This window comes from Mauremys reevesii, linkage group 3, assembly GCF_016161935.1.
Source record: "Mauremys reevesii isolate NIE-2019 linkage group 3, ASM1616193v1, whole genome shotgun sequence".
NCBI classification, from domain to species: domain Eukaryota; kingdom Metazoa; phylum Chordata; order Testudines; family Geoemydidae; genus Mauremys; species Mauremys reevesii.
The window spans coordinates 168,637,217-168,649,809 of record NC_052625.1 but is presented as its reverse complement, the minus strand read 5'-3'; the positions used below and the strand labels follow the sequence as shown (position 1 = coordinate 168,649,809).

Here is a 12,593-nt window from a genome sequence, read left to right as displayed (position 1 = left end):
GGACCAAATACTGTCTAGACCATCCCTGATAGATATTTATCTAACCTACTCTTAAATATCTCCAAAGATGGAGATTTCACAACCTCCCTAGGCAATTTATTCCAGTGTTTAACTACCCTGACAGTTAGGAACTTTTTCCTAATGTCCAACCTAAATCTCCCTTGCTGCAGTTTAAGCCCATTGCTTCTTGTTCTTAAACATTTAAAAAATCGTATTTACTTTACATACAACAATAGTTTAGTTATATATTATAGACTTATAGAAAGAGACCTTCTAAAAACATTAAAATGTATTACTGGCACACGAAACCTTAAATTAGAGTGAATAAATGAAGACTCGGCACACCACTTCTGAAAGGTTGCCGACCTCTGTCCTAGAATATCGTCTGAACTTACACACAAAGTGAGTAGAAAAGAGAAGAGGGTGTAGCAGGAAAAGCAACTATGTGAAGGGTATAAGAAAGAGAAGAATCTTCTCCATAGTAGCTTTTAGACATTAGTTGTTTCTTCTGTTATACACACATGCATACGTCTGACCAATCGGCATGTAAATCACACTCATGTTGCTCACTCACTGAATACCATTTGCATCAATTCTGACCAACTTACACCCAAAACACTGTTCAGAATTTGGCACTTAATTGTGATATCCAAACCTATCTGGGATGAAAGTTAGTCCATCCTCCTGCTTATTTAAACACACACAACTAGAGCTAGTCAAAGAGTATAAAAATGGCCTTAATTGAATATTTTATTTAATGAATTTCAGCAGTATTCTTCAAATAGTACATTTGCCAAATAGTCTTGAAACAGTTATAGCATTGATAGAATTCCACCAAAGGAAAGTACTTAGCAAATGAATTAGTTGATGAAAGACTGGTGTGCCATCACTTAGGAAACAAATTCACCAAATATTATCCAACCAGACCTGTACTCAGAGAATTTCTATGAAGACATTTTTTATTAAGGTTAAAGATTAAACACATTAACATAAAACTAGAGAGGCATGTTTATCTTAAGGAGAGAGGCAGATAATATAGTATGGTTTTTTATCTTATACTGGTGTGAATCAGGAGTAACTGTACTAAAATCCATGGAGTTAGTTACGCTAGTGCAGCAGTTCTAAACTGTTGCATGTGTATCCCTGAAGGTCTGTAGTCTGAGTCAGGTGGCATGAAGTTGGTTTATAGTAGAGTAACTGAATAAGAATCCATTTCTGAGTTTTAGATGTGTGCTATGTCTTAAATGGCAAGAAATACTCTACTACTGTAAAACCACTATTGGATTATAATCAGGCCAAAGATATAATAGGAACCTGGTATATGAACAGGTCTTTTATAAAACAGAACAGTAATTGACACATTTGTATGGAAAATCATATTGATGTACTTTACTATGTGCATACGTTTACTTATGGAGGAAAGGAAGACATATTTGCCCCCGTCCCCAGTACTACCCCCAACATTTTCAACTAAAGAGGGGGACACTATTGTCTCTCAGTGAAACACATTGACTTTGGAGGAGTTATCCCTGACATATAACAGCATGAGAAAGATCAGACTCACATTTATAGGATATTTAAGTACACTTTGTATGTGCATATGTATAATGGAGGCATCAATATTGCCTTCATATTTAAGGCTCTGCTGAGCTGAGACTTGCACTCCCACATATAATTCTAAATATTCATGCATTTGGCTGTTTGGAAAATGCCAGCACTAACAGAGTTCAATTTGCCACTGAAAGGTTAGATGAAACCGAGATGGAGATGTCAATAAATGATCATTCTCTGGTTCAAGTGTTGTAAAAATGGGAATGTATGACCATTATTACATTTGCTTAGGAGTTTATTTTAAGAGCTGAGATAAATGCTGTTGGATGCCTAGGTCTTCCAGGTGTAAATGATATGCATAATTGTGTGCTCACACTTATTAAAAGATGTCACCGAGTATCTCAGTAAAGTCTGCAGTGCTGAACTAGAGGGTAATGAGAAGGCTATGTAGTGTTTGCTGAAATATGAATTGTACCTAGACAATTTACTGGATTAATGAACTAATTGAACATATATTTTGCGACACTCCCTTGTCAGTTCAAGTATTTTAAGTAACATTTATACTTGTACCAAAGACATTATTATTAATAAAACTGTTTTCTCTGGATTGTGAAATAATTCAATTCAGTATGAATAACTCAGATTGGACTGTTTTTACGTGTCCATACATTATAGAATATATCTTGCAACAGGATAAGGATAAGGATGTAGGCAGCTGGTAGGATTTCAAACAAGTGCTGAAAAGAGCACTAACAATAGGGTTAACTAGTGAGTTGTCCTGTGTACAATGTGTAAGTTACATATCCTTACTGAGGACAACATTGCTTCTGATTAAACAAGAAGTAAAGTACACCCAGCAGGGCATAGCAACAGTCCTCCCAGGACTACGATGGAATGATGTATGACTGGGAGGGTTCCACTTCCTTGGATGTGGTTTCCTTATAGATGGCCATCTTGCCCGTGGACCCTACAATATAGATCTACACATCTCTAGAATCAAATATGAATATGTTGGGGCAGGGTTCATAGACATCCTAGCCAATGAAAATCCTGTTTTGGCTTCTGTAGTTATTGACTGGACAAAACATCACATGAATAGCTAGTGTACTTGAGCTGTTCTTTTATTACAGTGAGTTTTCTGCCCATCTCCTATGGTACTAATATATTTCACTGATACAGTTTCATGGAAATTACAATTCAGCTTCAGTCAACTTTATTACCATAAAGTAAACAATCCTGCCAACTGTAAATATAGTACAATAAAGTATTTAGGATATGTTTCATAGTAGCACTATGTTTGTTCCATTCTAATTTAATGGCAGGTTGCTACATATTGTGAGGCTATTTTTTCAACAATTTTACTTCTGTTTTGTGGGCTTGTGCACTGATTTCCCAGCCCATAATATAAAACAGTCAGGCAGCCTTCAGTCAGTTGTGGTCCCTTCTCTCCAGGGCTGCCTTTATGAAAATGTATACGGAGTCCAAACAAAACAAAACCAGTAGTAGCAAAACAAAGACAGCAACTACAACCATTCTCCATACACAGATCTATAGAAAAGGCTTTGGTTCACACCTAGCTGTTTCCCCGCTGCTGCCACCCATGCAGCCTTTTATATTTTGATTACTTCATCTAAGAGACCAAGATTAATTGGCCACTGCATTAACCCTTTAGGGTCAGAGCTGTGACATGATACTATTGTTTTTCTCACTTTTTTCAGTGAAGCATTATTATTATTTCACTCAGTTGGAGGAAGTTTCTTTTGTCTCAACATTTTGGATGGTGGAATAGAAAATATCTTGGTTTCAATCTTCCTTCTCTCACATTGAATACAGACTCATTCTTCTCTGGGATCTCAGAGTGCCATGTATCTCCCAATTTCTATTTTTAAGTTGTGGCGATTGATTTTTTTTGAAAGTCTGGGTCTACTTACCACTGGATTGCCTCCTTCTGGGCATGTCTGGGGATTAGCTCTGCCAGGCCAACACCCCCTTCCTGTGGTTGTACTCCATCTCTCTCTGTGTCTTGGTTTCTTGGGACTCAAGTGCTGTTGCCTCGTGGCTTGGCCCTCTGGCCAGGTCACAGTAGTCCTCCCCTTCCAGGGTGTCAAAAGCCTTTCAGGACCCACTGTTCCAGGCAGTCCTTCCTCTCACTGGTCCTTAATGGAGTCACTGTCCAGTGGCTGGTAGGGGAACGCAGGTCTGACCTCACACAGTGAGTGCCATTCCAGAACCCCTACAACAAGCAGTCAGGGTCTGCACAGTCCCAAACCTTACTTCTGTATCCCTGGGCTACTTCCTACCTTATCTTCTCTCACCCTGAGAGTGACTGCAGTTTCTCTCTCTGCAGCCCCCTTCTTCTCTCAGTTACTGGGCTTTATACAGGCCCCATGTACTTCTATCCAGATGTTCTTCCTCTAATTAATCCTATTTACCCCCTGGCTCCTCCTCTGTGCAGCATGTGCAGTTAATTGGCCCATCTAGCCAACTTAACCCCTTCAGGCCTTATGTGGGGTGGACACCACATCAAAGTGTTCTTGAGTTACATAAACTGTTCTGTACTATCTTCCAACAGAAAAGTGAGTACTAGAATAAACTCATTGGTATTGCCTGAAAATAAAACACCATTTAAATAATAAATGAGGGACAGGCTACACTACTGTCCATTGTAATTTCAAAACACTGTATCACTATGGTAACTATTGAAGGGCCGGCCCAAATGTACTTTTCATTTTACTGCAAAAAAAACAACAACATGGAGCATTTGGACCCCCATCTGATTTCAGTTGTGCTCTATTCAGTGAACTAATTTTGATCAAAGTGTTGGGGCTGGGTGGGATAAAGATCCTCATCCAGAGTGTCAAGAGTTTCCACATCCATAAGTCAGCATAAGCCTCCCATGGAGAACCTGAAAATGAATGATATGAGATGATGTTGTAGGGTAAATTGTCAAGAGAAATTGTATGAAGGGGAAAATTTTTGGTATGTGCCCCTGGATGCAGGGGTGAAAGTAAGATAAATTACTTACCAGTACGGGGGCCTGTCTCTGGGCCCCCAGAAGGGACAGGGCCTCAGGTGGAAGGGGCGAGGCTGGCGGTCAGCCTCCCCCAGCCAGCCCTTCCATGCTGCCTGGCCTGCACCGCCCGGGGTCATTTAAAGGGCGGCGATTTAAAGATCACGGAACTAAGCTATGAGCATGAGAGGAAGCACTGCTGGGATTTTACATGTTTAGGCTCTATCTAGTGCAGCAAAATGTAGACGGGGTTACAGTAAGTGATTTTATGTCTGTTATGTTTAAACAAAATTTAATGGTTTGTCAAGCCCAGAGGCTGGAGTCATAGTCAGTCAGTGGGGTTTGAAGAGTCCTACAGACCCCGCAAAACAGAGTTAAGGAAAACAGCTAGTATCATCTAAAATTTACAGGCAAGTGTCTTGAGAGGAAGCTTACAGAAGTGAAAGGGCTGCACTAGCAACCCAGACACTGGTATTGAACAAGGTGTGTGCCCAGGAATGGTAGATCACAGAAAGTCCCCAGCACTTACTTTGGGGATATGTCCCTCTCATCCACTCCCATAATTCTGTGTGTGACATCTGAATCTGCCCCTTATTTTACTCCCTTTTTTTAGTTCTGCATTGAGGAGAGTTCAATACAGATACATTAAGCTTTTGTCAAAGAGTTTATGAAATCCTGCTTCAGAAAGCATTGGTGGTAGTTATTAAAGGCAGGGGAAGGCTCAGCCTACCCAAACTGCCTGCATGGCCCCACCCACACTCCACCACCAGGCCCCCTCCTGCTTCCCACCTCACTCTGCTGTGACTGTTGGCAAGGGCCCGGACCAGTGGCGCTGGAACCAGGGGTGGGTGGGGGGGGTCAGGGGCCATAGCCCTTCCCTCCGTGGATGGGCCTTTTACCTGGCCCACCCACTTTGGCCTAGGACACGGGTAGGAGGCTGCCTGCCTTTGCCTCCACCTCAGGCAGGGTTTCCCCCCGCACTTTTCGGAGGGCCCTGGCACCCTTGCCCTGGTCTGGGACTATTGGGGGCTGGCCTGTAGCCAGGGACTTCAAGCAACTGGAGCTGTTGCTCGCACTGCCTGCCCACCCAGGGCTGGAGGCCATGCTGCCTACCCACCCAGCACTCTGGCAGGGGAAAGGGAGTGGTAGGGGCGGGTCCCTGGGCAGAAGGGGCGGGGCAGCTGGGGGCTAGCCTCCCCAAGACCACAGTTCACCTACTGCCCACATCAGAAAGTAAATGAAAATGTTCCCTGCAGGTTTGTGAAACATATCTGAAGGATAGAAAAAATAAATGGCAATGAAAATCCAACAAATAATAGCAACATTGCATGACATTCTACATCAGTAATTTTTCATTTGACCAAATGTGCAGCATTTGCAACCATATCCAGTTTCAGTGCCCAGATGTTTGAGAACTGAATCTAGGAAGAATTGCAAAATTCCACTTCCACTTGCCTGGAAGAATCTGTTATATTTGACTTGTTTGGAGGTGAATTGTAATTCTTGCTTAAAGAAATGAAGAGATTTATTGGGACAATTCAATTAATAACTCCAGTGCATGCAGGCAGGACTCAAACTTACCCTCCCATCAGATACAGCAACATAATATAAAAACAAAAGAATTTAGCACTAAGATAAATATACAGCACCAGTTATTGGTGGAGGTGTTGTCTACACTAATCATTACAGTTCTTTTATTTTGATTTTCTTCCCTCAGAACCTTTATTCTCCATGTGTGTTTAACTCTTCTCCTACACTTATCATTTATGTAGCTATTTGCCCCATTTGTGTCTTCTCTGATATACAGTTTGTAACTGTCTGTTGACCAGTTTCATTATTTCAGCAGTATTATATTTTAAATGTATAAAGTGCTTCTCTCAGGCAGAAGGATCCCTTAGGAACACAATGTATTAATATGAAAAAAAAAAAACATCCAGCAGGTATCCTAGCCTCCATAAGAATACAACATATCTAATACAGACAATCAGAATCTTAGGACTGGAAGGGACCTTGAGAGGTCATCTAGTCTAGTCCCCTGTACTCATGGCAGGACTAGGTATTAGACCATCCCCGACAGGCGTTTGTCTAAACTGCTCTTAAAAATCTCCAATGATGGAGATTCCACAACCTCCCTGGGCAATTTATTTCAGTGTTTAACCACCCTGACAGTTAGGAAGTTTTTCCTAATGTCCAATCTAAACTACCCTTTTGGCAGTTTAAGCCCCCTGCTTCTTGTCCTATCCTTAGAGGTTAAGAAGAACAATTTTTCTCCCTCCTTCTTGTAACAAACTTTTATGTACAGATGCTCCCGACTTACACAAGTGTTCCATTCCGGAACGCCTTGCGTAACTTTTGCATAAGTTGGAAACGCATACCCAATAATTATGCAAAAAACAAAACAACACCCCCCCATTTCAAGCTTACGGAACTTTTTCCGTAAGTGCGGATTTGCATAAGTTGGGTTTGCGTAACCTGGGGGGCATCTGTACTTGAAAACTGTTATCATGTCCCCTCTCGGTCTTCTCTTTTCCAGATTAAACAAACCCCATTTTTCAATCTTTCCTCATAGGTCATGTTTTCAAGAACTTTAATCATTTTTATTGCTCTTCTCTGGACTTTCTCCAATTTGTCCACATCTTTCCTGAAATGTGGCACCCAGAACTGGACACAGTAATCCAGTCGAGGCCTAATCAGTGCAGAGTAGAGTGGAAGAATTACTTCCCATGTCTTGCTTACAACACTCCCGTTAATACATCCCAGAATGATGTTTGCTTTTTTTGCACTGCTGCATCGTATTTAACTTTTGATCCACTATGACCCCCAGATCCCTTTCTGCAGTACTCTTTCCTAGACAGTCATTTCTCATTTTGTACATGTGAAAGTCATTGCTCCTTCCTAAATGGAGTACTTTGCATTTGTTCTTATTGAATTTCATCCTATTTACTTCAGACTATTTCTCCAGTTTGTCCAGATCATTTTGAATTTTAATCCTATCCTCCAAACCACTTGCAAGCCCTCCCAGCTTGGTATCATCCGCAAACTTCATAAGTGTACTCTCTATGCCATTATCTAAATCATTGATGAAGATGTTGAACAGAACCAGACCCAGAACTGATCCCTGTGGGATACCACTTGATATGCCCTTCTAGCTTGACTGTGAACCACTGATAACTACTCTCTGGGGACATTCTTAGAGTACTTTGATCATCTCCCTAAGATCCCCCATTCCAATGCCAACAGCATTTCAGAGAAATAGCCCTCAACAAAATTCCAGAGAAATAGATGGAACCTCCATTAATCCAAACAGGATTTTTCTGTGTCACTCATCATTTTATATTATGTGCATTTTGCATACATTAATTAAATTCACCTCACCATACCCTCATCAGGCAGGGCAGTATTATTATTCCAATTTTACTGATGAGAAAGCTAATGCAGAAAGAGGTTAGGTAAATTGCCCAAGGACATCTGTAATGGCAGTGCTAGGAATGGAAACCAGATCTAATTCACAATTCAGTGCCATAACTACAGGACCATAAATATTAAATAGAGTTCTTTATATTAAACATATATTGAGTATAATCCTGACCCCAACGAAGGCAATAGCCGCTTCCGCCACTGATTTCAATTGGGCAAGGTTGTGTTAGTGTTGCATGGTATCTTTTAAAGGTATAAATTCATATGGAGCATATGGGCATTTCATATAAATGAAGATAAGTAAAATAAATAGATTTCTCATGGTAGATGATAATAAAGTGAAAACATTAGAGAGCTAAAAGTACCAAGTACATTTACATTTTTCTGTCCACAGCTGAAAATGCAGTTTTGACTCATTTTTTTCAACTTTAATAAATGAAATATTGATAGTGTTAAGTTGATTGTTATTCCAAACACTATTGTCCTTGTTGATTGTAGCTAGAGCTCTCTTCTCCTGTCAAGATCAGTTTATGTTCAAGTGTGTCATAAGATCTAGTGACAAGTACAGACAGTGTTTAAAATATGAGAAGCATAATACAGTTTAAGCAACCGGTGACCTTGATTGAAGACTTGTCATTTTATCTATTTATTAATTTCCTTCCCTGTTATCATTTCAAGTTTAAAGCAAATCAGGAACTGTTATTTCAGCCATTATGAAATTGTCAGAGGTAAAAAAAAAAAAAAAAAACATTTATCTGTAGCCACTCTTTAGAATGAACTGCTTTTAAGTTAAATATTAGGGTGAATTACTAGAGCTAAATGTACAATCCAGTAGCAAAATAGCTATGAGTGAACTGTGCTAGGTCTTCCTTACCATCTGTCTTTTCTTTTAAATGACTTGTGTGCTTATGAAAGATGCTGGATTGACAGAACTTGGAAATTAGACTCTGTTTATCTACTGAACACAGGAAATACAACCCAGGCAGTGTCCCTACCCAACCATTGTGTCTCTGCTCTGCTGTTAGAGACCACGCCTATGTCTGTGAGTGTGTTTGAGTCTCCAACCCATTCAATTCTTGATCTTTCTACAAAAACCGACACCGAGGCTGTCAGTTCTGACAGTATTTTCTATAATATTGACACCTCTCCAATAGGAATTGAACAAGACATGACTGATTTGTTTAGCATAAGCCAGCAAGAAGTTGATAAATTGTGAGTACTACTCCTCTGGGCTGTGCAACACATTGTGCAACACAATTATCTAGAGCTAGAGCTGGGGCCACAACTGTTGTGGGGGCACAGGGCCTCCACTCAGATGGTCTTGGATTTTTGTGGTTGCCCTGTGAACATGCAAAATTTGAGTTTGGCAAATCTTGCCCCCAGTAGGATGACATGGGTTATAATCACTGAAATTACATCCTGATAAGCTTTCTCCTGCAACTTCTAACATCCTGGTAGGGGATTATCTGGGCTAATGATTCCAGGAGTGCTTTGCCAACATTCCAAAATACTGATAATTAGCTATAGGGGATGGCTTAGTGGTTGTCAAGCGTCCAGGGATAGTTCCCTGGAACTACAGCCCTAAATCGTAGAAGAGCTGACAAGTTCTATACATTTTAATGCATAGAGTTGTTTTGGCTAAGATACTTTTTTCTGAGCATTAAAGACCACGTGGCACTTAAAAAAAAAAAGTACATATCAACCCTGATGTCCTTTTCCAAAATTGTTACTCCGCTATATTACTATTCATTATGTCACCTTCCAGGTGTCCAGAAGGGTGACCAGAAGCAGGTGAACTGATACCTTTCTGTGTTATAAATGCCTTAGCTTCATTTGTGATGGGAGGCACTATGTAAATGTAGGATACTACCTACAATGGGTACAACTGGCAATATCATTTCTGACTAGGGTAACGCATAAAGCGGCATGATACAGTAGGGGAAATAGGAATGAAGTGTCACACCAGCTTGAATCAGAAATAAAGAAACGGGTACTTGTTTCACCAAGTGATGACAATGAGTGTTGCCTGTTGAGACAAGTGTGACAGCAGACTGTGATATTTACTGATGTACATTTTTTGAAAGTCTTAGCACTGACAGCTGCTGTTTCATAAAAACTTCCAAAATAATCATCTAAAATCTCCATCATTTTACTCTGTTTCATCTGATTTATCATAAACACAACTTTGCACAAGCCTTTGTCTCCTGTTTCACATTGAACCTTAAAACTGAATGAAAATTTCCTTGTGTATCAATAATGGCCAAAATGAAGCCAAAAAGTAACACTCTCTCTCTTTCAGATGCCTCAGAGAGTTTTCTAGCCTGCGGGCTGCCTTTCCAGATGCAGCCTCTGTTTTGCCCAATTCTTATTATGCAAGCACAATGCAATGAATATGCATTGCTTTTTAATGAGCACTGTGCAGGTCCCCGGGAGGGAAACTCATTCTTGAACTATGCAAGGTGCATTTAAGAGGATGACACTTTGTAGTCTCTTCAAATTGAACTTTTTAAAAATTCCTGCCTAAAGTAGATTAAAAGGAGGGGGGAGGGGGCCTTCAGCTAACAAATATGTAAAATCACCTAAGTCAGTGAGAGCTTATGGGATCCCAGCAGGCATTGCAAGATTCGGAAACATGTTACACAGTTTCTATAGAACTTTTAAGACCCAATTTTGGATTGATTTACACCTCATGCAGCCTGGCTGATGTCAATGGGATTATATGGGGTATAAATCAGTTCAGAGTTTGGTCTGTACTATTCTTCAGTCTGCAGTGAGAATGTCCCCTACTTGTCATACCTTTCAGTGGCTGCCACTGTAAACTGGAATTGAATTTTTTACTAAATTACAGCTGACACACCTCAGATAAAAGTGATCTGGGAATTTGATCCATCAGAAATAATATGGCCTGTATGGGTAGCAACACTCGTTTAAAATGTCTTCCTGAGGTGACACTATGCAGCAACTGGTAGCACTGCCACAACATGAAAAAATAGAAAGATAGAAGAAAAAAACCCTTCATGTTCTCTAGTGCAGATGTGGAAGCATGAGTTCTAGTAGGGTCGGCCAGGGAAATTCTGCCTACCTATTACTTCCATCTCTATTGACTTCAATGGAATTACTCCACATTTTCTCCAGTGTTAGAGAGAACAGAATTTGATCTATTGATTTACATTTAATGGACTAAGGTCCAGATTGTCAAAGGTGTTTAGGCACCTAGCTCCCATTGGGAGTTAGATGCCTAAATGCCTTTGATGATCTGGGCCAGAATCCCAATTATCTTACTTATTATCTGATTGTGCATACCTCTTGCCTTCTAATATTGCTGGGACTGTGTCTTTTGTTACCTATAAGCAGAAACAAATCCTTAGATGTTTGAGATAGAGGAGGTTTGGTGTGTCTACTCTGAACTTTGTAATGAGGCTTGTGTGAATGGATTTGGTGGGAAGGGGGAAGGATCCTAAATGTATGAGTGGAATCTGAGAGACACTGCATGCTTTTGTTGCATATGTTTGTTAAGCATCTCTGACCACACTTGGTATTTGCCTATTTCATGAAGCTTGAGCAGATACAGACTGAAGTGAGTGCTCATGCAGTTAATAAAAAAATGCTGTGTCCTCCCTCTTGACATACTATATCAGAGTCCCAAGTTCTTATGAAACATTACAACTTCTAGGTGATTTTGCAGACCACTGAGGTCTGGAGAGTTCAGGTAAGTTTTTGAATATTTTTCCAAATCAAATTGGCCCCTATGTTTGCCCATCCCTATGTTTTTGATGTCTTTCTCCTTTTTATTTACATATAGGGTTTCATATGGACTAAGAGTTTTGTAGTTCTTCTGATAGTATATTTATTTTTTACTCCTACTAAACCACTATTTTTTAAAATTCTGAGTGAGCAGATATGATGATGTTGAGTGTGGAGTTGACTTGATTAGATAAATGACTGATTCTGGAATTAATGTATAATTCTACAGGTCATTTCCCTGCATTGCAATTGGAATGACTTTAAAGTCCCAAAACTCTATGTTACAGGCGGGTGTCTATACTTGAATATTTCCACTGGTGGTATTTCCATCTTGGAAAATACCTTCCTTGGAATTTTGCTCAACAACAAAAGAGTTAATATCATTGTGCCAAAAAGCAGATGCTATGCACCTTTCTTTACTAAGGGATACAAAGATTTTTTCTTTGCTTTAGAAAGATTTCTGGAGGAAAATAAAACTGTCCAAATTATAATCCTAATGTAATTTTCTCTATCCTATTGACAGACCTCAGATTCTCACAGGACAGCTGCCCAAACTGGAAAAAAAAATCCTTCATTTCACTGGCAACAAACAAGCTGTGATCTGAATAACAATTCAAATGAGCAGAGTTTAAATGAACAGAAAGAAAGCATTATTTACATATCAGAATATCTGATTTCCAATGATGTTCAGAGGGCTTTAATAGAGCAGAATGCAACAAGTAACAGTAAATATTAACCTTGACAAACATTATAGTACTGCAAAACCAGTGAGGGTTTTTTGCTATGTGTATGTTCTCACAAGTGGTGTCCGAAGTTATATTACAAAAATAATATATATCGTGTCATGTTATCTGTGATTAGTCCATGTCAT

General features: G+C 39.8%; 1 long non-coding RNA gene across 1 annotated transcript in view; it reads right to left on the bottom strand.

Annotated features, from left to right (window-relative positions):
- The window catches only part of LOC120401850, a 95,475-nt gene extending 91,753 nt beyond the window's left edge, over positions 1 to 3,722 (bottom strand). Inside the window, exon 1 of the long non-coding RNA XR_005596783.1 lies at positions 3,483 to 3,722. This is a non-coding gene — a long non-coding RNA (uncharacterized LOC120401850). The remainder of the gene's footprint in view (positions 1 to 3,482) is intronic.
- Positions 3,723 to 12,593: the final 8,871 nt, after the last annotated feature.